The sequence below is a fragment of the Phacochoerus africanus genome, chromosome 1 (assembly GCF_016906955.1).
Source record: "Phacochoerus africanus isolate WHEZ1 chromosome 1, ROS_Pafr_v1, whole genome shotgun sequence".
NCBI classification, from domain to species: domain Eukaryota; kingdom Metazoa; phylum Chordata; class Mammalia; order Artiodactyla; family Suidae; genus Phacochoerus; species Phacochoerus africanus.
Window position 1 is genome coordinate 217798324 of NC_062544.1, and position 27876 is coordinate 217826199.

At 49.6% G+C, this 27876-nt stretch overlaps 1 protein-coding gene across 2 annotated transcripts in view; it reads left to right on the forward strand.

Moving 5' to 3' along the window:
• The first annotated feature begins 2206 nt into the window (after positions 1-2206).
• The window catches only part of SEMA5B (semaphorin 5B), a 141106-nt gene continuing 115436 nt past the window's right edge, over positions 2207-27876 (forward strand). The window contains exons 1-2 of one of the 2 annotated variants that reach the window (XM_047790737.1): positions 2207-2349; positions 2919-3014. The gene's annotated coding sequence lies outside the window, so the exon portion shown is untranslated. Of the gene's footprint in view, positions 2350-2918; positions 3015-13771; positions 13903-27876 lie in introns of those variants that run through there. The other variant, XM_047790747.1, reaches the window with a different exon arrangement.

Sequence of the window (27876 nt, forward strand, 5' to 3'; positions counted from 1 at the left end):
TAGAATGATTAAAGAAACACCAAGCACTCCCCCTTCACCCAGGAACTCCCATGCATGTCCCTCTTTGTTTCCAGCCCCAACACACCAGCCCGTGACATGTTCATCCACTGACAACCGTCTCTGCCCTTCCCAGCCACCCGGCCCTGCTTCTGGCGACCTGTCACTCTTCCCACAGACAATCTCCGTCTCCACCCACCTTCACTTTCTATTCTCCATTCTTTAATCACACGAACCTGACCAACCGGTGGATATATTTATTTTTCTTATCTTTCTTTTTCTTAAATGTGCTTCTTTTCTAACTTTTTTTTAACCTGCCTTCAATTCTCTTTGGAAATAGATGAGGTCTAAAGCAAAATTGTAATAAATAAAATCCTCGTAATCTTTTAAGGTTCAGTGCGTAGAACTACCCACATTATGCCAGATGTGGCTGCACCATAATTTTCCTGACTCCAAATTGCTTTCATTTCAAATCAATTTCTTTGTGTGAAGTCTTTGATGGTTTCCCCCCTTCTGAGCCAGTGATCCTAGTTAGGCAAGAGAAAGAAAAGGCATGATGGTATTGAGTAATCTGTGATATCCCAGGCTCCATGCTGGACCCGTTATTTACATTATTTCACTGCCTGCATCCTAGATTTACAGGATCCTAGTTGGAGCCTAAGCCATGTTTACCCTATGGTTCAGACAAGCCCATCTGGAAGCTATAGGGAGAATAATAAGGACAAGGATGCAAGGACTGGTTTGAGCCTCCTGGGGAAAAAAATAATTTTCTTTTCTTTCCTTCCTTTTTTTTTGTTTGTTTGTTTTTTTGCTTTTGTTTTTTTAGGACTGCACCCTTGGCATATGGAAATTTCCGGACTAAGGGTCAATTGGAGCTGAAGCTGCCGGCCAAACCACAGCCACAGCAACGCAGGATCTGAGCAGCATCTATAACCTGCACCATAACTTCATGGCAATGCCAGATCCTTAACCCAGTGAGCAAGGCCAGGGGTCGAACCTGAGTCCTCGTGTATACTAGTTGGGTGTGTTACCACTGAGTCACAACAGGAACTCTGGAGGAAAAAAAATAAGTTTTCTGAGTTTGAAGAAAGAATCCACTGGAAGAGAGAAATCTGCCCATTGTTCAACAACAAATATTTATTTGCAATGTATCCAACACTGTGTTAGCACAAGGGACGCTGCTGAGAGAAATCTGAGGGCAGTGAACCAGTTTCAGAGGAGAGGGCCAATTCTGAGTGCAGCAGCGAGTATACCACTCAGCCTGTTCTCTGACCCGGACTGCAGTCCTAAGGCATGACAGCTTCGACATAGAGTAAACAAACACCAAAAATGACTTCACTTCCCTGTTCAAGAATCCATAGGGGAGTTCCTGTTGTGGTGCCACTGAAACGAATCCGACCAGGAACCATGAGGTTTCGGGTTTGATCCCTGACCTCGCTCAGGGGCTTAAGGATCCGCCGTTGCCGTGAGCTGTGGTGTAGGTCACAGACGTGGCTCAGATCTGGCATTGCTGTGGCTCTGGCATAGGCCGGTGGCTACAGCTCTGATTAGGCCCCTAGCCTGGGAACCTCTATACGCCATGGGTGCGGCCCTAGAAAGGACAAAAGACAAAAAAAAAAAAAAAAAAAAAAAGAGAGAGAGAGAGAGAAAGAAACAACAGGGGAGTTTTCTTGTGTCACAGCGGGTTAAGGATCGGCATTGTCACAGAAGAGGTTCACATCGCTGCTGTGGTTCGCTCCCTGGCATGGGAACTTCCACAAGTCCCCTGCCTCAGCTGAAGGAGGGAAAGAAAAAAAGAAACAAGAAAAGACAGTGAGAGGAAAAACAAGAAAACTGAGGCCTGTGGTTTCTGCACCCTGGGAGACAATGTTTTCTACACAAACCTCAGAACACTTGCCTTGGAGATATTGTTGGACACCAGAAGGGCTCTCAAAGGGGACATTGGGAGAGGCTGAGGACATTAACCCAAAGAGCTAAAGTGAGAAGGAGGGATAAACAAGGGCAGGACTTGGGTCCAGGTCTTGGCTGAGATCCGTGCTGGGGTGCAAGGTCCAACTGGGAGGACCCTGGGGAAAGCTAAATTCCCACAGAACTAATGGACACGGAGCACGTGAAATACAGCTTGTGACTTCTGCCAAGTCTCTATTTCTACCCCCAGGCTAATGTGGCCTGGAGAGGCTTATGCCAAGTCATTCCACAGCAGCTCCAAGGAGTTAAGACACTTGCTCGTGGTTGTTGATTTAGGAATAGTCTTTCTCCAAAGTCCTTTCAGACCCTATCCTCTGCGTGGCGTAGTGCAAAACCTCAGGATTCCCACCTCTGCCCTGCTGTGAATGCATTACAGGATCTCGGGTGAGTTAATTTATCTTGAATTTTTCATCCTTTAAAAGAAGGGCTTTGGAGTTCCCTTTGTGGTACAGTGGTGCAGTGGAATCCGACTAGGAACCATGAGGTTGCAGGTTCGATCCCTGGACTCACTCAGTGGGTTAAGGATCCAGCGTTGCTGTGAGCTGTGGTGTAGGTTGCAGACATAACTTGGATCCTGCGTTGCTGTGGCTCTGGTGTAGGCCGGTGGCTACAGCTCCGATTGGACCCCTAGCCTGGGAACCTCCACACACTGCTGGTTTGGCCCTTAAAAAAAAAAAAAAAGAAAAAAGAAAAAAGAAAAAAGAAAGAAAGAAAGACAAAAAGAAGGGCTTCAGCTAGAAAAGCTACAACATTCTGTGATTTTTGGATGAATTTCAGCCCCTCAGCAATGGTTCTGGGTACCCTTGATAATCCAACCGGGCCATGCATATCCAGACAAAGCCCCCTCACTTCCTGGCATGGCCTGTTGACTCCAGCCAAGCCAGTTTTTTCCCCTGTCCCTGAACACAGCACGCTCACATGCATTCCTGACCCTTTGCCAAATCCCTCCCTAGGGGCACTAAGAAAATAGGAATGTGCAGAAGCGCCATCTCCCCAGTCCCTTGTTGGAAAGACCGTGCCCACCGCCTTCACCGAGGCTGACTTTCAAGGTGGGTATATGACAGTTCCCCAGGGGCAACCATGTACATTTCTGTTTTTTTTTTTGCTTTTTTTGTTAGGGCCATATGCACAGCATATGGAGGTTCCCAGGCTAGGGGTCGAATTGGAGCTGCAGCTGCTGGGCTACACCATAGCCACAGCCACGCCAGATCCAAGCCTCGTGTGCAACCTACACCCCAGCTCACGACACCACCAGATCCTTAACCCACGTAGCAAGGCCAGGGATCGAACCCACGTCCTCATGGAGCCTAGTCGGGCTGGTTAACCACTGAGCCACGATGGGAACTCCCTCCGTTTACATTTCTGACATTAGTTTGTCCAGACCCTTGGTGGATTCATCTCCATTTCCCTTATGTACTACATCTGGGAGTAACGTGTTTCACGAGTTTATTACCCATTTCTTTTATTTGTTCTAAGTGTTCCTCGTTCATCTCCCCCTCCGGCAAGTGTCTGGGTTGAATGAGTCCTGGTTCACCCTCTCCTGGTTATTGATGAGTGTACTGCTTTCCATCGCATCCTTTTCCAGTCTGGAGAATCCTAACCTTTATGGCCTGTCTTCCCCTCTCAGCCCTTGATTTTTCTGTCTCTATTCCTTCAGTGTCAGTCAGAACATCCCTTCAGAGGTTCGGTGACCAGAACTCTCCCCAGATCAGTGAAGGGAGGAGGCATGATATTTAGAGAAATGCAATGGTGTGGGCTCAGGTTTTTTTTCCAGTCTCCCCCATCCCCCCTCCACCTGATGTGTATTTTCTTGGCCTTTGGAGTGAATCAGTACAAACTCAGGTCCTGGAAGGGAAAATGCCTCCGAAGACACAGGCCCTTTTCTGGTTTTGACAGAGACGTGAGTCACAAAGTTTGGATTTGTTTATTTTTGAACATATCTGCACATGCCATGTTAAACCCATCTGTTCCTTTTCTGCCAATTTATACAAACTCAGTCGATAACAATGATAATTAACATCTAGTGAGCTCTTAAAATGCCCCAGGCACTGTGCTAAGTGTACAGTATGTTTCTTAATCCTCTCTGCAACCCTCTGAGGTTGGGACTACTATTACCCAGTTTTGAAGATGAGAATTTTTAAGAAACAGAGAGATTAAGTCACTTAATCATTACACTCCTGGCAGATGGCAGACCCTGGACTCAAGCTCCAGGAGGCTGAGATTTTCAGCCTGACTATTCTCTGCCTTTAACCCTGGCTGTAGATTAGAATCATCTGGAAGCTTTGGAAAAGACACCAATTCCCCAGGCCCCAGCCCAGGGCAGCTAAATCTGACTGGGGATGGGCTGGGGTTGGTTGGGGATCCAGAAACTGATACATTTGAATCTTCCCCCAGGCAACGCTATAGATGGAGGACCGAGGACCACTGCTCTGGTGCCTCCTACTGTCAAAGGCTGTCAATTTATTTCAGCTGTAATAACAGGATACATTAAGTCACCAGCAACACAGAGGTTTGTCAAGAGACTTTCCCTTCCAGAACATTTCTAAAGATGTTAAATCTGATTAGTCTTGGAATAGATCCTTTTGTGGCAGTGGTTGAACTAAAGTATACATAACATTTAGCATATTAACTATTTTTTTTTTGTCTTTTTAGGGCCTCACCCATGGCATATGGAGGTTCCCAGGCTAGGGGTCTAATCGGGGCTATAGCTACTGGCCTACACCACAGCCACAGCCACCGAATCTGAGCTACATCTATGACCTACACCACAGCTCCTGACAACAACTGGATCCTGAACCCACTGAGTGAGGCCAGGGATCGAATCCAAGTCCTCATGGATACTAGTCAGGTGTGTTAACCACTGAGCCACGACGGGAACTCCTATTAACTATTTTTTTTTTTAATATTTGCTTTTTGATATATAAACTGGATCCTTCTACATATATTGTGGGGTTTTTTTGTAGTGAAATACACATAACATACATTTTCCATCTTCGTGATTTTTAAGTGTACAGTTCACTGGCATTAAGTTCATTCACACTGTTGTGCAACCATCACCACCGCCCACCTCCAGAAATTTTTCACCATCCCACACTGAAACCCTATACCCATTACATACTAACTCCCCATTTCCTCATCACCCTGGACCCTGGCAATCACCCTTCTACTCTCCGTCTCTAGGAATGAAACTCTTCTAGACACCTCACATAAGTGGAATCATACAATGTTTGTCCTTTCGTGTCTGGTTTATTTCACTTAACATAATGTCCTCAAGGTCCATTCACGTTGTACCACCTGTCAGAATTTTCTTTCTTTTTTTTTGTCTTTTTTTTTTGCCATTTCTTGAGTCGCTCCCACAGCTAGGGGTCAAATCGGACCTGTGGCCACTGGCCTACACCACAGCCACAGTAACACAGGATCCGAGCCATGTCTTCGATCTACACCACAGCTCACAGCAACGCCGGATCTTCAACCCACTGAGCAAGGCCAGGAATTGAACCTGAAACCTCATGGTTCCTAGTCGGATTCATTAACCACTGAGCCAAGACGGGAACTCCAGAATTTTCTTCCTTTTTAAGGCTGAATAATATTCTACCACATGTTTATACTACGTTTTGTTTATCCACTCTTTGCACAGATTTTTTTCTGCTTTTTAGGGGTGCACCACGTCACATGGACGTTCCCAGGCTAGGGGTCTAATCGGAGCTACAGCTGCAAGCCTGTGTCATAGCCACAGCCACAGCAATGCAGGTCAGAGCTGCATCTTCGACCTACACCACAGCTCATGGAAACAGGGGATCTTTAAACCACTGAGCGAGGCCAGGGGTCAAACCCGAAAACTCACGGTTACTAGTTGACTTCGTTTCCTCTGCACCACAATGGGAACTCCTGCACAGGGATTTTAATTGTGTGAAACTTGCTTCTACCTTTTGTATTTCCGGATCTAAACCATTTGCTGATCTTGCTAAAAGAGACATCATTCCCTCCTTTAGCTCTGTGGAGACAAAATTTTTTTTCTTCTTAGGGCCGCACCCACAGGTATGGAAATTCCCAGGCTAGGGGTTGAACTGGAGCTGCAGCTGCTGGCCTGCAACCCAGCCGCAGCAATGCCAGATCATTAATTCAGTGAGCAGGGCCCAGGAATCGAATCTGCCTCCTCAGGGATACTAGAGGGGCTCCTTACTGCTGAGCCACAGTGGGAACTCCCCAAACCTGACCTTTTTAAAAACTGTTTCTTGGAGTTCCTTCTTGGCTCAGCAGGTTCAGGATCTGTGTGGCTCTGGTTATAGCTGTGGCTCGGGTTCTATCCTTGACCCAGGAACTTCTGCAACCTGCAGGCAAGGAAAACAAACAAATGAACAAACAAGAGCGTTTCTTAGAGAACTTTGTCAAAAGCTTTAAAAAAAAGTCAGTAGATTATGGTCGTTTCTGCCTTATATTGACTTTGTTTACTTCCACAGAGTACCCCAGTGTGTGTCTCTTCCCTCCCTCTTGCCTGTCCACACCTACGTTTTCTGTGTGGTCCAGGGCAGTTCCCACCTCCTGCAAGAAGCCTTCCTGGACACTGCTCCAGTGGGCTCTCTCACTCTCCAGCATTTGTCTGGTGTTTATTGCCTGGAGCAGCCAATCTGGCATTTAGCTGGTATTTACTTCTTGCATGCACCTCACATTCCTAATATGCTGATCATCCCTTAAGCATCGTTCATTCTCTATCTGGGTCCTCTCCAGCCTCAGTGCAGTACTGAGCAAATAACAGGGGTGGGAAAAATCATATTTAATTGAAATGAAGGAGCCTTCCGCCTCTTCCTGAGAATCACTGCTTCCTGGCTCACATGGGCGAAGATCCGAGCTGCCTGCAGCATCCCGGGGATGTGTTAAGGACACATCCCAACCCCCTTCATGTCCCAGGCTTGGGGCAGAGCCAGCGCTAAGCTGTATTGACAGGGGCAAACTTCTCTTCAACGGGTCTTCCCTTATTATTCACTTGGCTCACACCCCCAACTTTTCTGGGCACCCATATTCCTGCTCTTATATATATATATATATATTTTTTTTCACTCCCTTCCATCTCAGTTCCCTGCTCTGTATTCCAATCCCTTAGGTTTCTACCTAAGGGTTTTCATTATTTTTGTTGTGTCTGCCCCAGTCAAGGTCTTGGGGAGTTGAGGGGCTGTTGTGATGCTCTCTTACCGGCCTCCCTCTCGCAAGTTCACCCACTGCCTCCCATCTCACCATGTCAGCCTCCTGCTCCAAACCTCAGATGATTCTCTTTGCCTGGCCTATAGGACTAAATCATGGCCTTCCAGGCCTCACTAACCTGGCCCTGTTTACAGCCCAGCATTATCCCCTACTGTATCCCTCTCTATGCTTACCCCATAATAATGTATTGAATGACTGCTCTTCACAGCCTAGGTTTCTGCTTGGGTCGTGTGGACCCAGAACAGTGGTGTGTGCTTAGCAGGTAATTTGGAAGGAATTACTGTTTACCCCCATTCCTGCTAGAGGCTGTTAATTGATGGGTTGTCGGAGTTCCCGTTGTGGCGCAGTGGTTAATGAATCCGACTAGGAACCATGAGGTTGCGGGTTCCATCCCTGGCTTTGCTCAGTGGGTTAAGGATCCGGCATTGTTGTGAGCTGTGGTGTAGGTCACAGATGCGGCTCGGATCCTGTGTGGCAGTGGCTGTGGTGTAGGCTGGTTGCTACAGCTCCGATTGGACCCCTAGCCTGGGAACCTCCATATGCGGTGGGAGCAGCCCTAGAAAAGGCAAAAAAAAAAAAACCAGAAAAAAACAAAATTGATGGGTTGTCTGGATTAGGCATTATGACAGCCTATTTTTCCCCCACCAGGACGATTTCAGAGGCCGCGCGACACCAGAGAGACCTTTTGGTCAGAGCCAAGGAGTCTTTCTGGGCCTCTCTACCACGTGTGAGCAGTTTCCTTTCCCAACTCAGGCATCAGGTTCCCCTTCGGATGCCTCCCTACTTCCCGTCCAGAGGTCTGGCCCTGCCCAGGCACCCTAACTGCCAGGCTTGGGCCTCTTCTTTCTTTCTTTTTTCTTTTTAGGGCTGTACCTATGGCATATGGAGGTTTCCAGGCTAGGGGTGTAATCAGAGATTCAGCTGCCAGCCACAGCCACAGAAACATGGGATCCAAGCCACGTCTGCAACCTACCCACAGCTCACGGCAATGCTAGATCCTTTACCCACTGAGTGAGGCCAGGGATCGAACCTGCATCCTCTTGGATACTAGTTGGGCTTGTTAACCACTGAGCCACAATGGGACCTCCTTGGGCCTCTTCTTGATCACAACCTGGGATTCTCATCCTAACAAGATTCGGATCCCCTTCTGGGGACAGTGGTACAGGTTTTCTTGGCCAACAGCCATCCTTTCTGATCCATCAGGGACTTTTGTGGCTTCACCATGGTCCTCAGAGGGAACCACAGACACAGATCTCCTGTTTCAAATGTCTTCAAGAAGGGTGGCCACACCCTGTGTCCTTCCTTGGGTCCAAATGTCCTGAGAGTGACCCCTGCCCCCCTCACCTGGAGTTGAGCACTTGGCCCTTTGTCTAACTCATCTACCAGGAAGCCCGGTGTCATCCCCTCAACCAACTGGGCCTCAGCTTCACACCCGCCCCATACCACGCTTCTTCCTGATCCATCCTCACCCCGATCTGATCTGACAGCCTTGGCCGGAAAGAGGAAGGGGAAGAGGTACTCAGGAGTGTTCGGGAAGTGAGATGTGATTCCCCCTGGATGCCAGCCCAAGGGCAAGCTACACAGTCAGCCTGCCTTCTCTTACCACCCCCCTGACTTAGGAGACATGAAAATGGCATAGGTGTACATGTCTGTGTGCGTGCATGTGAGTGTGCATGTGTGTGTGCGTGTGTAAGCATGTACGCACTTGCTTGAAGGAGGGGAGAGCAGTAGGAGATGTCAAGGGGGCCTGAGGGCTAGGCGAGGGTGAGGCTTTTCCTTTAGGGAACTGGAGAGCCGTCGAAGGTTTCTGAGCAGAGGAGGGACCAGATCTGAAAGAGGAAGTCCGCTGTGTGGAGAACAGACTTAGGCACAAATGTGGAAGCAGGCAGAGCAGACAAGAGAAGAGAGGGGTTTGAACTGGGGTGCTGGCGGAGGAGGGGGTGAGAAGTCGTCAGATTCTGAAACTATTTCAGTGGGACTTATTGATGGTATCCAGGTGGAGTGTGGGATGATCTCAAGATTTTGACCTTGATGAATGCAAAGATTAGAGTTTTAATTTACTAAAATGCGGGAGACTGCGGGAGGAGCTGGTTTGGGGCAAGGAAAGCAGAAGTTAAGTGTTGGGCATGTGAGGTCAGAGATGCCTATTAGATGCTCACATGGAGGAGGGCGGCAGGCAGTTGGATCTCTGTATCTGGGTTTCAGGAGAAGGGTCAGAGCTGCAGATGGAAACTTGGATGCTATCAGCAGAGAGATGGTGTTTATAGCCACAGGGCTGGACAAGATCATCTGCAGTAGCCGTGGAAAAGACCTTTGTGAACTGGGAGGTGATAAATACGTGGGAAAAGATTCAGTGCATCAATATGGTAAAGGACATAATTTAAAGAAATATCTGCGGGAAGAGTTCATCATAAAATACGGGTGCTCGGAGGACCTTAGAAATCAGTCGATCGATCCCTTCCAGTTTAGCCACAAGGAACTGAGGTCAGAGAGGTTAAGAGGCTGGTGCAAGGACACCCAGCTCATGAGTGGCCAGGGGCCGAGCTGGTCTCAGAACCCAGAAGCCCTAACTGCGGGTATGGTGCTCTTTCAGCCAGCAAGGCACCTGCTTCCATCTACTGCTTCAGCTCTCTCTGAATCTGTTCACCAGGGCCAAGCAATTCTTCCAAAACAGAAATCTAATTATATCGCCTTGTGCTTTCATACATGCTATTTCCTCTGCCTGGAATATTCTGCCTCCTCCTGCTGCTCTGTCTGGCAAATTCCTGCCTGGTCTTCATTCCCAGCGCAAAGGGCCTTTTTCTGTGAAGACCTCCTTGCCCTGCCGGGTAGAGCTGGTTGTTGGCCCTCCAGGGGCGCGCAGCGCTCTGGCCCTGCCTTTGCTGTGACTATGGCTGCCCTTCCCATCTTCCTGCAAGGCTCTGGCTTGCTCCTCTTCCTATGACTTCTCCACCCAGCATAGTGAGTGGCACTTAAATGTTTGGGGAGGGAGAGAGGAAGGAAGGAAGGAAGGTCTCTTCTCTCACATTAGCTCAAGACAATGGCAAAGCTGTCATTAGTGACACTTCAGTTCCTCTGACCTAAGTGTGCTTGTGGTTCACAAATGGACAACGACTTCTGGGGTGGGGATTTTCCTTTTTCTTTTCCGTCCCCAGGCACAATGAGCAGGTGGTTCTGGGACCAGAAAACGATTTGGACATTATAAGTGATTGCTGCCTTCTTTTTTTCACTTCTCTCTCTCCTATTGATATATGAGTGGCTGTGGCTGGTTTGTCTTTTGCTGCAAGGCTGGATTTGTGTTTATGCCTAGCACAGCCATGTGCACACACACACAGCTACACACTCCTGGGAGAGGCTACGCTCTTGTTTTTCGGAGGGAGCTAGACTCCCAGAAAATGCCCTCAGGTGGGATCCCAGGTTTGTCACCCATGAGAACTTGGACTTATAGCTTAACCGCTTGGTACCTTAGTTGAAGGGAAGTTTGGAATTTCTAGGTCAAGAATGAATTCTAAGAACTCCTTCCCACGCCCTCTGTTCACTGCTCTTTAGCATGTTTGTTTTGGATAATTCTGTATGAATCACTGTATTTACATTCTTCTTAATTAATGCTGTTCTGGCAGGTGGAGAATTGCTCCTAATAGAAGTAATTACTGTACAGGTTATTGCAAGGGTGTAAGGAAGGTGACACAGTGGTGATGGGGCCAACACTCCAGGTTTTGTTCCTAGTGAATGATTCAGAGATTCTAACCAGGCTGGGTTTGCCAAACTCTGGGGCTGCCTGAAGCAGGTGGTAAGCCAGGCTAGTAAAACAACTGTCCCTTTCTGAGATATGGCCTTCTGAAGCTCTCTTGTATTGAGAGCTCTTGAGTAATCACTGTTAATCAATACAATACAGTAGGATGCAATTAGGTTTAATTAGCCCAGTAGCCCAAGCATCGCTGTTCCTCTGTGTCTCCTTGGATGTCTCCCCTTCTTGGCTCCTGCTTCCCCTGAATAGGAAGGGCTCCTGGCCCATGTCTCCAGACTGTGGTCTCCCCTCTTCTCTTCCCACACAGAGCCCTCTCCCACACTCATTCGTAGTGTGGAGAGGGAGCGCCAGGAAAAGGCATAGAGTGTTCATGGGATAGGAAGGAAAAAAAAAAAAAGAAAAAAAGAAACATGGTGGGAAAGGGAGGATGAAAGAGTATGGTGAAAGATGGAGAAGATGTTTATTGCCTTTCAGGAGGGAGCTGCTGTCCGCAGAACCACTCAGAAGGCACTTTAACTCTTGCAACCAGACAAATGGGGAGCTCTCCTGTTCATCCCTTTTCCCTGATATAAATGGAATGTTTTCACATTTTTATTAATTAAAAAGTTTCTACATTTCACACATTTATTTTGCAATAACAAAAACAGTCCCCCAGTTCTGCAAGGAATGGGAATGGGTGTGTGTGGGGGTGTTGGGGGCAGGACTCGCAGCAGTGGAAAGATTCCAGATTGGGGTCCAGGGGACCTCCCCACACCCCAACCTGTGACTCAGGGACAATTGTTTTCCCTCTGGATCTCGTCGTCTGTAAAAATGATAGGTTTGGACTTGATGCCCTGCATTACCTCTTCCTACTTGATTTTCACTTCTAATGAAATGGATGGGCTCCTAGACTGGTGTGTGGGGACATGTACCCTTTCCTACCATTTTCCTAATCCGTGTCTCTCTCCTCTTGTCCAGGTATCTTACCTTTGCAAGCTCCTCTCCATGCTGCACATTATGAGTTTCAGCATTCCTGTTGCCCCAGAAAATCTTTTTTTTTTTTTTTAATTTTAAACAGCCGCACCTGTAGTGTATGTATGTTCCTCGGCTAAGGTCGAATTGGAGCTGCAGCTGAGGCCAAGCCACAGCAATGCCAGATTCCAGCCATATCTGTGACCTATGCTTTTGCAGCAACACAGAACCCTTAACCTACTGAGTGAGGCCAGGGATCCAACACACATCCTCACGGAGATAATGTCAGGTCCTTAACTCGCTGAGCCAGGAGAACTCCCTCCCTAGGGGGGTCTTTATTTCTGAGATTATGCTCTGTTTCCCTTTTAAAGCATCTCATAAAATCCTTTCTTGGATTCTTCTTTTTTTTTCTTTCTTCCTTTCCATCATCTTGGCTAACCTGCTTCTCATCCCGTTTCAGAGGAGTGGGTGTGTGTGTGCGTGCGCACGCGTGCGCGCACACATACGAGGGGTGCCTCTCTGGGGCTCTTACCATCTCCATTCCTCTGCTTTATCTAGGATTTCCTCTAGCCAGCATTTTGTTATGTAATACTTCACTCTAATTCTTTAATTTCTGGCATACTCCAGATAGTTGTTTAATGTTATCTATTTTTATTTCACAGGTCTCTTTGGCTATCTTTTATAATCACACTTCTCCTGGTTTAATTTTTCAGGTGCTTTGTCTTTATCCTTCATTTTTTCGTTTTCTTTTCTTAGGTCACCTTTTAAAAATTTTAAAATACCTTTTTTTGTTCAGCAGAGGGCTCTCTTCCCATCCCTCTTGCTGCCGGGCAGATAGGATTTGAAGCTTGCCCCCGTCTTTCCCTCCGGTTTTGTAGCCATCAGAAACACTAGACACTTAAACTTGTAAACAATTCATTCTTGTTCGGTTTGATTGCGCTAAATCTTCCCTGCTCGGCCGGCCGAGAGCCCTGAACCGCCTCCCAGGATCGCTAATCTCTTGGATGCCCTTCTAACGTTCCTGATGTTATTTTACTCACTGTAGCTCCTAAAGTCGCTCAGTAGGGAAGGTAACACCAAACCTACAGCTGAAGAAACTGAGGCTTGCAGAGGTTCGCTCAAGGTCATGCAGCTTGTAAAATTAACCCTAGCCAGCCAATTCTGGCTTTCCATCCAGTCCAGCAGCCTCAGCTGTAATTTATACCAGATTTTCCCTGTTTTGCACACCGTTCTTGCCCCTCCTCAAATCCACAGGCAGGAAGATAGTCCCCAGCTGATAGGGCTTGGGAATAGGGGAGCCAAGGGGAAGGATGAATTTCCTCAGGCTCCTAGGGTTGGAGTGGGCAGGGTTCCGATGTGCTGACGCACCGGGAGAAAGCTGAGTTCAGAGACGGGGCTTCCCAAGGACGGTAAGGCAGGATGTGACAAAAGGTAGCCAGTGCTCGGGGGACCTGGGTCTAGCCGCTCGCCGCTCGAACGCGGATTGAGGAGCGGGACTTCTGTCCACCCTCAGGGTAAACACACTTGGCAGGCCGAGCCTGGGGACGCGGAGGTTCAGGGCGCCCCCTCGCGCTCCTCCGCGCGCCACGGGGCTGGCGGGTGGCGCGCCCGCCGTGGCAGGTCCTCTCCAGCCCCCTCCTCCTTTTCGCTCTCGCTCCCCTCCCTCTCTCCCCTCGCTCCCAACTCCTCCCCCACCGCCTCTCCCTCCCTCCTTCGGCTCTCTCGGTCTCCTCCTCCCGGCTCTCACCCGCGCGCCGGGTCGGGAGCTAGCTGGAGCGCGAGGGCTGCTGCCTGAGCCCAGCTCCGCGGAGCCGGGAGGGTGGGCGGCGCGTCCAGAGGCTGCTGGAGGAACCCGAGCGTGGCGGGCGCGGGCCCGGGTCTCAGCTGCGCTGGAGCACAGAGTGAGGGCTGGGGGCCGTTCCTGCGCGGCCGCCCTATTCCCAGACGGGCCGCCAGCTCTCCCGGTTCGCCTCCGCCGCTCCCTGCCGCTGGGAGTCGGGAGCGGCTTGGAGCTGGGCACCTGCGTCCACAGCCCGGAGGTGAGTCCCGGGATTCCCGACGCTTCGCTTGAGCGGACAGGGGCTTCAAGTTGCAAACTTCAGCAACTCGTCTGGGTAGAGGGGTAGGGAGCCCGGGGCGCTGGCAAGTTGGAACCAGGTGGCTGAGGCTGCGGGCAGAGGGGTGGGGGTCCTTAGGCTTCCGCGCCGCCAGCTGCCGCCTCGGCTTGGGCGTCCGCTGTGCTGCCTCTTTCCCGCCGGCTCCGGGTCGAGGCTGCACTGGGTCCCGGCCGCGCCGAAGTCGGCGCGTCTGGGTTGCAAGCCGCGATGGGGACCTGGGTCTGGGCCTGGAGGGAGGGGACAGACGAATGAAAGGCTGGGAGAGAGCGCGGCTGAGGCGCCAAGACTGGCGCCGAGATGGAGGCTCCGAGAGAGCGGGCGGGCGAGTAAACCCTGTGGAGCGAGAGTGAGGGCGGCGAGGCGCGTGGGAACGCGTGGCCCGCTCGGAGTGTGAAAGCTCTCGCTCGGGGGACGTCCCCGCTCCGCTGCCGCCTGCAGAGCCCCCCGCCGGATTCTTTCCAGCCCCCTTGCCCTGGCAGGGCCCTGCAGAGCCCAAACTCTGCCCTCTTGTCTCCCAGGCCCCAGACGCAGCGGTCCTGGAGCCCCGCGCTCCCGCCTCGGCGGGCGGAGAGGGGTGCGGCGGCTGGAGCGCGGGGCGCAAACGGCGATTTTCTGATTTATTTTTCTCATGGTAATTTGTCTTTGTGGTTGGGGCTGCCCATTCACTTTCCGCTCACGTCTTGCGGGAGATCCAGGGAGGAGGGAGGGAGCTGGGGGCGCTCGGGCACAGGGAGAGATGGAGACAGGAGAGGGAATGGGGACCCGAGCCGGGCGGGAGCCGAGAGGGAAGTGGGCGTAGGGACGAGCCGAGGATGGAGGCGAGGCTGAGGACACAGGGCCGAGCAGAGTCGCGGGCGGGCGGCGGAGAGAGGACGGAGCCGGCTCCTTCGCCAGCCGCAAACTTTAAACAACCAGGAGCCACCTGAAGCGCCCTTCTTGCTTCCTCCCTTCCCCTGGTTCCAGTCCTCGGGTTATTCCGCCCGCTCCTCCGCGCCGCTCTGCAGTGAGCCGCGAGTTTGGATGCGGAGGGGGGGAGCTAACTGCCCGACTCTGCCCCCGCCACTGCGATCCTCTCCAGCCTTTCCACGGTGGGGGTGAGAGCAGCTGGAGCGGGGAAGGGCTGCCCACCCTCGGGATGCGCTCTTTCCCGGCCCAGTGACTGAGGCCACGGAACTGTGATTGGGAGTTTGGAAGCTTGCCTATGGCCAGACCCCACCACGATCCTACCTCTGGCGAATCCAGTCTCCTTGCACATTTCTCAGGCACCCACTTCCCCTCCCATCCCAACTCCTTCGCCTCTTTTGGCAGCGGCGTCTTTCTTCAGGCGCTTCTGGCCTCTGTCTTCCCCACCCCACTTTCCCTTATCTTTTAGTCTGTTCGCTTCCATTCCTTTTCCTCATTTATCCCCCCAGTCCTTCTTGACATTCAGAAGTGGCCTCTCACCTTTTCTGAACCAAGATAGATGACCTTGAGGAAGAGAAAGAGGGGAACTTGAGCCTGGAGACTAGACCTCACAAGTAGGAAAAGGGAGGCAGATTAAAAAGCAGCTTGGAAAACACAGCTAGTACCTGGCCCAAAATCTATACTCCTAACTAGGAGGAAGGGGAATAAAATATCAAACAGAGAGAGGGCGGGAGGACTCTAGGGAGATGCCTGAAGAAGAAGGGTGGTGTCCTGTTGTGCAGGTTGGGAAAGGGGTGTGGATGTGTGGGGTGGGCAACTCTTTTTCTCAAATCCACAGCTACCACCACCAGAGTGGGAGACTTTGGCGGATCTTCCATCCCTTTTCTCTTTCCAGGAAGTCAGGCCAGAGTACTCCTCCCCCAGAGCTGACCACAGCCAGAGTTATTGTCCATGTGAACACTAAACATGTTTTAAAGCACCTACTGTGTGTACCATGCTAGGTGCTGGTAGATATAAAGAGGTACAGGACTGAGCCCACCCCCCAGAGAGGCCGCTAAATTCAACAGCTTGATCCTAAGACACGTGTGTGTGTGTGTGTGTGTGTGTGTGTGTGTGTGTGTGTGTTTGGGGAGGAAGAACATGAACAGAAAAAGGCACAGAAGCACAGGGAAGTGGTGACTTAGGGTTCAGAAGAGGACTGGCTGAAGAGAGCTTGAGGACTTGGGTGGGACTGAGAACTGGACTTGGAACTCCCCCCCCCCCCCCCCCCCCCCGCCAGGACTCTGTAGAAGGAGAGTGGGACAGAAGAGGGGGTGTGGCACCCCCCTTCCAATTCCCCTGGAGCCAGGCCAGAGGAGCAGAGAAGCCAAGAGGTCTAGCGTGGCCTCTAGGTCTAGCCTGGTCTAGCCTTGTAGATTGCCACCTCCCAGTTGGAACTGGAGGAATCACAGATTTTCTGTCTTGGGGTACCCTTCCTGGCTTATTTGAAAGCCCCTCTTGTCCCTCTGGGAGTTACTTCTTTTTGAGGCTCAAAGCTGGAAGAGGGCTTCGAGATAGTCATTTTGGGGGAGTCACAAACTCAAATGCCCACGGAGGACAGGCAGGTAACAATATGTTGATCAGCCAATTAGAGTGACTGGGCCTGGGGACCAGCAGATGCTCAAAGTCAAACTAGCCATATATAATGATCCAAGCAAAAGCTAAGCTGTCCAATCTCCTGTATCTACAGATCTAATAGTCACAGTTCTAAGTGATCTTATCTCTGTGTATGTTATGGTGTCACCCTGTGCTTTGGGAACTGATTGGAACATCTCACAGCCTGGTCCTGCTTGTGACCTGTTGGGCCCCCAGCTCACCCTCAGTCTCAGGGCCAATTAGGATTCTACTGTGAGAGGACGAGTTCCTTGAGGTCAGGGATCTTATACAAATCTATCACTTCACATTGATACAAGGTTCCAAACTCAGAGCCAGGACTGGAGCTCAGATCTCCTGCCCCTCTCCCTTACCGCCACCCAGTGTATATAAACCAATTTTATTCTTTATAAAAAAAGAAAAAAAAATCCAACCATGACTTTTGGCTTCCCCTGATATAGTAAAGCCTTATGCAGAGGTTGGGTGAGAAAAAACCTGGAAGCTCACATAGGATGTTCAGGGATCCTAAGGAATATCCAGAAATCCCTGATTCCTGAGTGGGGGTCTTAAAAGGGAAAGGGGAGCCCCAACAAGGGGGCAGAGGACCAGCAGACACTTATGGAGGATTAGCCTGGCAAGGCTGAAGATTGGTAGATGGAATGTGTTCACAGGGGAAGAAGATGCTGTTGGGTCTAGTTATTTTGAACATTAATCATGACATTCCTGGTTTTTGTTTGTTTGTTTTTTGTTTTTTAGGGCTGCACCTGCAGCATATGGAGGTTCCCAGGCTAGGGGTCAAGTTGGAGCTGTAGCCGCTGTCCTTGCAACACAGGATCCAAGCCGTGTCTGCTACCTACACCACAGCTCACGGCAATGCCAGATCCCTAATCCACTGAGCGAGGCCAGGGATCGAACCTGTGTCTTCATAGATGCTGGTCAGATTCATTAACTGCAGAGTCGCAACGGGAACTCTGACACTCCTGTTCTTAATGTTGGTTATGCTCCTCTGTCCCACAGAGAAATCCAAGAAGCTAGCAGTTCAAGTCAATACCATACAGTCAATCAATTCACTGTTTTATTGAGGGTCGAGGTGGTAGAATGGACACAGATAGCAAAGGACAAGATCCCTGTTTAGAAGTGTATGTTATCTTGTTATATATCCTTAAAGGACCCGGGGCTGGGCTCCGGTGCTCTACCATCCACACCCCCAGCAGCTAGATGTTCCCCAGGGTCCTCCAGTGTTGGCTTTAATGCTACCTGGGTAAAAGGCCAATGGTGGCAGTAAACCCACATGTTCACCTTTTATCAAGCACATATTCGGGCCCAGGTATACTGTTCTAGAAACTATGGTGCAACAGTAGACATGTCTCTGATCTCCCTGGATGGAGGTGAATCAGCATGACTAGGAGAACACAGTTACAAGCATTGCCTCAACTTCTGTGATAGAATTTACTGTGGGCTGGTCTGGGTGACCTGATAGGTAATATGGAGTTGTCCAAAGAACTTGGGGTCTAGGGTTTGGGGAGGGCTGAGAGGCCCAGGACCCTACCACCGTAGCTCTTTCCTCAGTTTCAGGTCCCATCTCTGTGCCTCAGATTCCTCAGGCATCAAGTAGGGCTGAACATCTACTTCATACCTGAGGTGTGGACAGAGGCAAAGTCAGGCATCTGAAGATCTGAGGATGAGAACTATTGGGAGGACATATTGGTTCTCCATACATCAGGGTCTGAACCTCAGGAGGTCTTGGGGTCATCCCTTGCCTCATCCAGTCACCTTGATCTCTAGCCTGTCTTCATCATCCAGTGACTGTGTGTGTGTGTGTGTGTTGGAAATAGTTACCTCTAATGAATGGGTTTTCTTCAGATCTTTGCTTTTGAGTTTAGCCATCACCAAGTTGGTTTTAAATTTCTCACAAAGCTTGAATAACTTAAATGTGCAACCAAAGCTTAAATAACTTGTCTTAAATGTATGAGGCCAAAGCAAGTGTCTTGACCAATGGAGCTTCATTGAATTGACCAAGCTGAGCCCTTCTTTTACAGCTTATGTGGGCAACACCTGGAGTCCACTGGCATACTGCTATACTTCTGTGAACCTCCCTGTCTCTGACTTTCGGCTTGATGACATCTGCCTTAGCTGAGGAGACGGTTCTTTGATGGGTAATTTGGAAGGGGATCTTTGTGAATGCCATTCTCTATCTCAGATGGAGGAAGCTCCTCCAAGACTTTCTGAAAAAAACTTCCCTTATAACCGGCTTGAAAGCTAGAAAGTACCAGCTGGGAGCAGAGTTTGGAAGGGGTATGCCAAATGTTCTGTGGCTCTGCCATCACTGCCTCTCTCCCTCTGCTTTCGTGCTTTGCTTTAGTGAGCATGAGAGATGAAAACCAAACCTTGCAGGACGCACTCTTTAATCCTGACATTAGCCAGGGGCTCACCAGTGAGCAATGACAACCCTTGGCACCTCCAGAGTGGGAAAAGAAAAAAATATGGTTTCCTATCCAGTTTGTTGCTGGACACAGAGCGGAAAGCAGGACAGGGAGCCTGGGAGGGAAGGTGACTAGGCATGAGCGAATTTGACCTTGAGCGCACCTCCCAACTGTAGGGCTTCACATCCTCCTCTGCTCCGACTTGAAGCAGGAGGACAAAGATTCCGTTAGGCTTTCCCTGAGCACTCCAAAGTTTTAAAGACAATGCTGCAGGCGGAGTCCCACCATGACACCCCCCTCCTTGCTCTGTGTTTAGTAAGGATGACTTCATCAGACTTGCACCTGGACCGCATTTGAATCTGAAGCTTTGTCGATATCATCAGAATATCTTTGCATTTGAACCAGGGACGTCTCTGGCTTCTTCCGTGTTCGGAAGGGCTGGTGCTGGAGGATGGCTGCTGACCATCTGTTCTACCATCCCCTGAGGATCAAATTAGAGGAGAGAGGTTTAAATTCCCAAGGGAGGAGGCTGGGTTAGAAACAAGGGAGGCTTCCCCATCCTGAATGGAGATGATGGTTATTTCTTGATTTTTCCAGGAGGGCTTCATTTCCTTTTTTGTGGACTATCTATGGGGACTGTTTAGTCTCAGGCCAGTTTCTAAGTACCTCCGGACCCACTGTTGACAACCCACCCGATTGCCAGTATCTTCAGAAAGTGCTTTGTCCTTTTAGCTTCCATGTGAGCCAAACATCATTTGGAAGGTAAATCTGCTATATATTAGGTAGGTGTGTATGTAAATATACTCTCATTCATCCATATATAAACATAGATGCAATGCATTGCAAAGCTGTGTTACAGTTTGATCATGCAGTATTTTGAGTTACCTGTGGCTCTGTTCTTCTGCCAGAGTTGATGTGTTGCTGCCCCTAAGGAGGTACCATCGGGGAAGTGGCTTGGTGGGGTCGCAATTTGGATCCATCTCCACTGGCCATCCCCACTGGTCCACCTGAGCCACAACGCCATCCATACTGCCCTAGTCATTGTCCCCTAGTCATTGTACCCCCCAGGAGCCTTGCTTTAAGGAGTACAAAAGAGGTGCTGTTGGCTCTTAATTATTCAGGGATGGGTGGATCCAGGATATAAAGCACCCGACCCAGGACTCTTCTTTCCTTTCTTTTGGTGCCTTGAGTAACTCTATGCCTGTAGTGAGAAGCTGGGGAGATCTTATCATTTAATACAAACTTTTGTTTCTAGCAGCCTCTTCCCTCAAGGCACCTGGGGGAAACTAGGAGCCCTCCCAGAGCCCTCATCCATCCAACAGACTGCCTTTAAGGTTCACACATCGCTTTCTTGGCCAGGTTGTGTTTCTGCCCAAAAGCAGGACAGAAGAGGAAAATACCACCAGCTCTGACTTCTCAGAGTCAGATCCCTGTTGATTTCCCAGGATCTTGATTTTCTCCCATCCTCCCTTTTGTAGAGCCTCCTGCACTTGAGTGGAGAGAGTTAGCGGGCAACCTGGGCCCCATCAAGAGTCTGAGCCAAGAGCAGTGTCCTTGTGGTTAAAGCTCCCAAACAGGCCAGCTCAGAGGAGCACTCCTGTGACTATCCCCCAAGGCTGAGAGTCATTTTCCTGCATGGATCAGGTGCCTTGGGGCCATGTGCTCCCTCTTAACATCTCTCTAGCTTCCAGAGTGAGTCTCTCTTCACATGTTGGGCTTGGTCTAGAGAACAAGGTATTGAGGTAACAGTAGCTTCCTCTCACTCAACACCGATTCACTGATTCTTATTTGAGTCACCTGGAACACTTTGAAAAACTATAGATGACCAGCCTCTAGACCATAATTAAGTCAGAATGCTTGATCTTGGAGCCCAGGCATTGCTTTTGCATTTTTTTATTGTTTGTTTTATTTTTTTAGCTCCTAAAATGCAGCCGTAGTTGAGAGCCACTAACCTAAATCTTTCCTAGGTTCTACTTGGCTTCGCTGGCTTTCAGCTTCTCTTTGCCCTCCACCCTTCAAAACAGCTGGGTCCCTTCCAGTAGGTACCAGCTAAAGTTCCCAGCGTTCGGATTAGAGCTACTGTTTGTGATCCTGTGTTTTGAATTTAATGACTTTCTATTATAAGCTGATTGTGCTCCCTTCTCGTGTAACTTCTTTGTGATTATTGTTTTCTTAAAAAGCATTTATGAAAGTCCTGCATATTCATTCAGCATTTTTGCATATTTCCTTCTAGATATGTGTGTAACAAAACTCTGTACTGTCTGTGCTGTTCTGCAACCAGCCCTTTTCATTATTTCCCCATGCCTTACGTATTCTTCTCAAATGGACTTTTTAGTGGTAGCCTGGTATTCCATCTTATGGATGTGCCATAATTTATTTAACGAATCTCCTGTGGGTTGGACATCTAGGTCGTAAACCATTTTTTACTGTTATAAATCACGCTGCAGTGAACATCCTTGTACATAAATCTTTGTGCCTATTGATAATTATTTACTCAGAGCAGATTTCTAGAAGTGGAATATTTACGCTTCTTTTTTTAACGTGGACCATTTAGACAACTTTCGACTGACTTCCTAGAGCAATAAAAAATGTTCATATTCAGAGCTGGAAAAACAAATTATTTTTACTGAACTTCTATGAGGCATCAAGCTGGCTGCTTTGCCCTTACCTGAGCTGAAGGTCAGAATCTTTGACCAGTCTTATACCTGGACTCCACCTCCAGGTCGGTTCCACCAATTGCTGTCTCACAGCTCAGGTGAGCCCTATATCTCTCCCATCCCTAACCCGCAGCGCATTTAGTTTCTTCTTATACCTTCTCAGTCTTTTCTTCTTCACACCTCCAGCCCCAGAACTATCAGCACTCAGCACTGCCTTCAAGCTCTTGTTTCGTAATAACAGCTATTATTTACTGAGCTGTTACCATCAGACAGTCTGCTCAGCTTTGTATATGCTTTATCTTTTTTAATCCTCATGTGCCTTCTATGCCCATATTATTTTTGTCTCTACTTTCGACGTGAGGAAACTGAACCCTTGAGAGAGAAAACAATCTGCCCAAGGTCACACAGCTAATAAGTAGTAGAGCTAGGATTTAAACCTGACCTCAGAGCCTGCACCTTTTGTGTGTGTGTGTCCTTTTAGGGCCACACCTCAGCATATGGAGGTTCCCAGGCTAGGGGTCTAATCAGAGCTACAGCTGCCAGCCTACGCCACAGCCACAGCCACGCCAGATGCAAGCCACGTCTGAGACCTACACAGCTCACGGCAATGCTGGATCCGCAACCCACTGAGCAAGGCCAGAGATCGAACCCGCATCCTCATGAATGCTAGTTGGGCTCGTTAACCACTGAGCCACAACAGGAATGCCAGAGCCTACACCACTTAACTACTGCATATACTTTTCTCCTTTCTTGGCTCATGGTGTCAACAAGTTGTTCACAACTGCTCCATCGGCATCCCATGGACATAGATCATGAGTTTCTGCCGCAGAACTGGGGCAGTTCTCACACACAAATGGCAGAAGAGTGGGAATGCTATTCTTCAAGGCTCCCATTACCTTTGGACCTCTTGGATTCTGTCCTTACTGCTTTCTCTAGGTACCTTACTCCAGAAGACATTTCTTGCATCCTCACTGACCAGTTTCCAAGATCCCAGCCTGCCTTGCAGCCAAGCAGGTCCAAGTTATAACATATCCCTATTAGAGCGTCCTCTCCCAGCTGGAAGCATTTGGATGCTGCTTTCCCAGTATGGCTTTTACAGCTGTCAGGGAGGCATACTATAGCAATGATGGGGGGATAGGCAGCCTGACTAATGTTGAATGTCTATTACTGCTTAAAGTGGAAGATTAGATACATTTTTGTGTTCTTACCTCTGTAACATGGTCATTGCCCAGAAGGTAGGGAAATAGTCAAAACTGTCCTTCTGATTTGATTCTGACCATGGCCAAGAACTAGGTGGTGATGTAATAGAGCTTGGATGACAGACACTACATCAGCCTATCGTTTTTGATGGCCAAGGAAAGGAATGACATGCCCACAGACCTTCCCTAGTCTGTAAGAAGTCTGATTTGGGGAAGTATGATTGTATGATTAGGGATATCAAAAGGGAAGATGCTCTGGGGCAGGTGAGGTTCTGAAAAATGAAGCTTCACATTTTTATCTATGACTTGGATGAAACTGAAGTCAGCAAGCTTATCAAACTTGTTGATGACAAGGCTGTGATGGGCAGCTCCTATAAAAGACAGAATAAATATTCAAAATGATCTCAACAGACTGGAATGCTGGGTTTAAACCAACGAGATGAAATTTAACAGGGGCAGATGGAAAGTCGCATTTAGATTGCAGAGATTAATTACTCAAGTTCATGGGGGGTGGGGTGGGGGCAGACTTGATTTGGCTGCAGATTCTGAGAAAAACATTTGAGGGATTTAATTGTACACAGGCTTCATAGGAGCTGGTGGGGTTAAGGGGGCACTCAAAACAATACCATCTTAAATGGCACTAAGAGAGGGGCTGGGTCCAAATTGGGTTCTCCCTGGTCATTATGTCCTCATTTCTGCACATGGATTTTACAGGGGACCCTGACTAACTCAAGCGTGATCAGTGGAGGGTTTCCAGCCTCAGGAGGGGGTTGGGAAATCCAGCCACAAAAGGCTTAGGGAAGGGAGCCCATCTGTTTAGAGAGGGAGAAAATCCTGGGAGTCACGGTTGCTGACTGCAGAAGAAACAGGACTTCTGCAGAGAAGAACACAGTTCATCAGCCTGGAAGAACCGAAGACTCCAGAGTAGAAAGTACAGGAAGCTGGATTTTTCACAGTCTGCATCTTCCCAGATGGGTTCCAGTGAAGCAATACCAGCTGGCATTGTTGCTGCCTGGGACACTGCTGGGGGAACTCCTGCCCCAGAGACAGATGATCCAACTGGCAGCGTACCTCCATCTCTGGGCAGCTCTGAGGCTAGAGGCCGCTTCCTTTCCTTATCCTGCAAAGCAGAGGTTCTCAAAGTAAGGTGCCCAACCAGCAGCATCAGCACCTCCTGGACCTGTTAGGAGTGCAGCAGTTCTGGGCTGACCCACTATTTCAGCAACGCCCTGGTAGGGCCCAGCAGGCTGTGGTAACAAGCCCTCCAGGCCATTCTGAAGTTTGGGACCCTGATTCAGACCACCCTGGGCTGTTCTTTCTGTTGCTGGATGTTTGTGGCACTACCACCTGCAGTCCTCAGCCGGGGAAGCAGTATAGATCATTGGAAGGAGTGTGGGCTTGGGGAGGAGACTAGTGTTCAAACCCAGCTTGACTGGCTTTTGGTTGTGGGGTTTTTTTTCCCCCTGTCTTTTTAGGGCTGCACCAGCGGCATATGGAGGTTCCTAGGCTAGGGGTCCAATCGGAGCTGTAGCTGCTGGCCTACATCACAGTTACAGCAACTCAGGATTCAAGCCACATCTGCGACCTGCACCACAGCTCATGGCAATGCCAGATCCTTTTTTTTTTTTTTTTTGGCTTTTTAGGGCTGCATTTGAGGCATATGGAGGTTCCCAGGCTAGGGGTCTTATCAGAGCTACAGCTGCCAGCCTTCGCCACAGGTGCAGCAACACCAGATCTGAGCTGCGTCTGCAACCTACACCACAGCTCGTGGCAACACTGGATCCTTAGCCCACTGAGCGAGGCCAGGGATCGAACCTGCATCCTCGTGGATACTAGTCAGGTTCCTTAACTGCTGAGCCATGGTGGGAACTCCCTGGTTGTGGGTTTTATATAAGTTCCTTTCCCTCTTTGAGCCTCCTTTTTATGCTAAAATGAGGGAGGGCCAATTTAAGAAGAGGATTAAAGGTAGCTCAGGTAGTGCCGGTGTTCGTGCCAGATCATCCTGGGAGGGGTCTGATCAGCATCCAAGTTGCCTTTCCGCCAGAAGCCTGTTTTCTGGGTGAGCTTACCTCGAGCTCCTAAAGCGAAACCTGGGTGGATGTGGGGTCCTCTGTATCCCCTCCCAGCACCCACCAGCTTGGCTCCTCCGCAGGTGAGGGGGTCATTTAACTCTCCAGGGCCAGTTCCCTCCCTCCTGGGCAATGGAGAGCCAGGGCCACTTTCCTCCCCTACCTTGTCCAAGACCCCTGTCCTCGTGAGCATGTGCAGGTGCATCCATCCAGTGGACCTCAGTCTTGCCAAACCTGATCTTCTGAGGTCTATAAGTCTAGACTCCTGGCCCTCAGTGTGCAGCTTTAACTACTACAGCCATTAATGAAAGACCTTGGGGCCAAAACATCTCACGGTAGCCTCTAACTTTACATAGGTAAGAATGGAGTTCCCATTGTGGCTCAGTGGGTGAAGGACCTGACATTGTCTCTGGGAGGATGTGGCTTTGATCCCTGGCTTCACTCTGTGGGTTAAGCACCCAACATTGCCGCAAGCTGTAGCTTGGATCTGGTGGTGGTATTGCTGTGGCTGTGGCAGAGATCTCAGCTGAAGCTCCGATTCGACCCCTAGCCTGGGAACATCCATGTGCCACAGGTGTGGCTGTTAAAAAAAAAACAACAAAAAAAAGATAAATATGTAAGAAGCCTGTGTTGCTGGTGTCAGCCAGGCAGGGCATGTGAGTGAGCCCTTCTTGGAGCTGGAAGATAGCTGGGGTCACCTCTATAAGTCCCTTTCCAGTGACCAGCTGGTGGAGGCTTCAGTTTCTCAGGGACAGCTCATCTCTCCATAAGGTGGCCCACTGGATTTTTGGTTAACAAGTCTGATAGAAAATTCCTCTATTTCTCTGAAACCAGTGTCTCTCTCCATGGGCTCCATCGCTTCCCCATGTGGCTGTTCTTGGCCAACCCAGTCACTTCCAGGCCACAGCTTTTCAAACACTGGAGACCAGTTGCCTTCCACCTCCCCCCACCCCCCACTTCCATTCGTCCTCTTCTGACTTGTGTCTTCATCTCTGGGCACAGGACTCTGTGCATCTTCCCACTTGTCTTAAATTGAGGTCAGCAGACACAAATCTGGCTCTCTGGGTGAGACCTGGCCAGCTCACCCTCACGAATCCAGCTCCCACACCTTCTATTCATGCAGCCTCAAGTCTGCCCTGGCTGTTTGAGAAGCCGCATGGTCCTGCTGACTTTTACTGAATTTACAGCCAGTTGACATCCTCAGGTGTCTTTACCATAATCTGCAGCTCAGCCCCATCGCCCCGTTTTGTCCTTGTACTTGCAGTCACTAACAAAGTCCGGCAAACTAGGTGGCTTAAGCAACAGTGTATTGTCTCATAGCCCTGGAGACTAGAAGCTGGAAATCAAGGTTTGGAGAGATTGGAGGGAGCATCTGTTCCTTGCCTCTCCCCTAACGTCTGCTGGTTTCTGGTAGCCTTTGTATTCCAGCACCCTAATCTCTGCCTGCATCTTTGCACGGCCTTCTCCCTGTGTGCCTGTCTGTCTCCAAACTTCCCCTTTTGTAAGGATACCAGTCACACTGGATTGGGGGCCCCCTACTCCAACAGGACCTCATCTTACCTAATGACATCTCGCAACAACTCTATTTCCAAATAAGGTCATGATGAGGTACTGGGGGTTGAAACTTGAGCACATGCGTTTTGGGGCGTGGGCACCGTTCAACCCATGACAGTGTTGTAGCTTTTCTGGTCTTATGTTTGGGAAATACATTTTCTTATGTATTTATTTATTTAATGGCCACACCTGTGGCATATGGAAGTTTCCAGGCCAGGGATTGCCTCCAAGCCACAGTGCAACCTATGCTGTGGCTACAGCAATGCCAGATCCTTTAACACATTGTGCTGTGCCAGGGATCAAACCCACACCTCTGCAATGACCTGAGCTTCTGCAGTCAGATTCTCAACCCACTGTGCCACAGTGGGAACTCCCCCTAGTTTATTTTATTTTCTTTATTTTTTTTTTGCTATTTCTTGGGCCGCTCCCGCGGCATATGGAGGTTCCCAGGCTAGGGGTCTAATCTGAGCTGTAGCCACTAGCCTACGCCAGAGCCACAGCAACGCGGGATCCGAGCCGCATCTGCAACCTACACCACAGCTCACGGCAATGCCAGATCGTTAACCCACTGAGTAAGGGCAGGGACCGAACCTGCAACCTCATGGTTCCTAGTCAGATTTGTTAACCACTGCGCCACGACAGGAACTCTCCCCCCCCGCCCCAGTTTATTTTATGTTGTCTGAGCACAGTCCACCTCTCTGGCTGATGAACATATTTTGGATTCTGATGTACCGTATATTCGCTGCTGCTCCCAGCGACAGGTGCTTTCCGTATGTTGATCCAAGGAGTTAAGATGTGGAAATGTGATGGAATAGATCAGAGCCCTACAGAACCCACCTGGACCCTTCCGTCCAAGGGGCCTTGATCCATTGGTGAGTACCCTTGGGTACTTCGGATTGTGTATCCAGCTACATGCCCCACTAATTCTGCCACCTTCTGCTGGTTTGCAACAATTTTATGAAAAGCTTGTCACCTGTTTTCAAGATCAACTGCCTGGGTGAACCTCATCTCCTTCATCTACCAGCCTGGTGGCCCTGTCAGCTGAGCTCTGCCTGACAGGACTTCCTTCCTAAACACGCACTGTCTGCCCGTGCTCTCAGCCCCCTTTCTCAGGCGCCCACCACCCTGCCTTTCTCGTCTCTTCAGGAATTTTCTCAGGCGGCACAGAAACTTTCCCTCTCTGTGGTTTGCAAAAACCACTTCAGAGCCCTTTCTGGAAGCGAGCCTTCCAGCGCCTGCCAGGATCCTGTCAGGATTCCCGTGAGATCCCCACAGCTGCTCTGAACCCCATTTGCATGCTCTCTGGGACGCGTGGCTGGGCCAAGTGGCTTGAACTCATTCGAAGCAGCTGGAGCTTTGGCAGACCTTTCACCAGCCTCCAGCTCGGGCCTCGGGTGGCTGAGGCGCCTTTCTGCAGAATCCCTCATCCTGAGGGCAAAAGACAGAAGTTGAAGTCAGA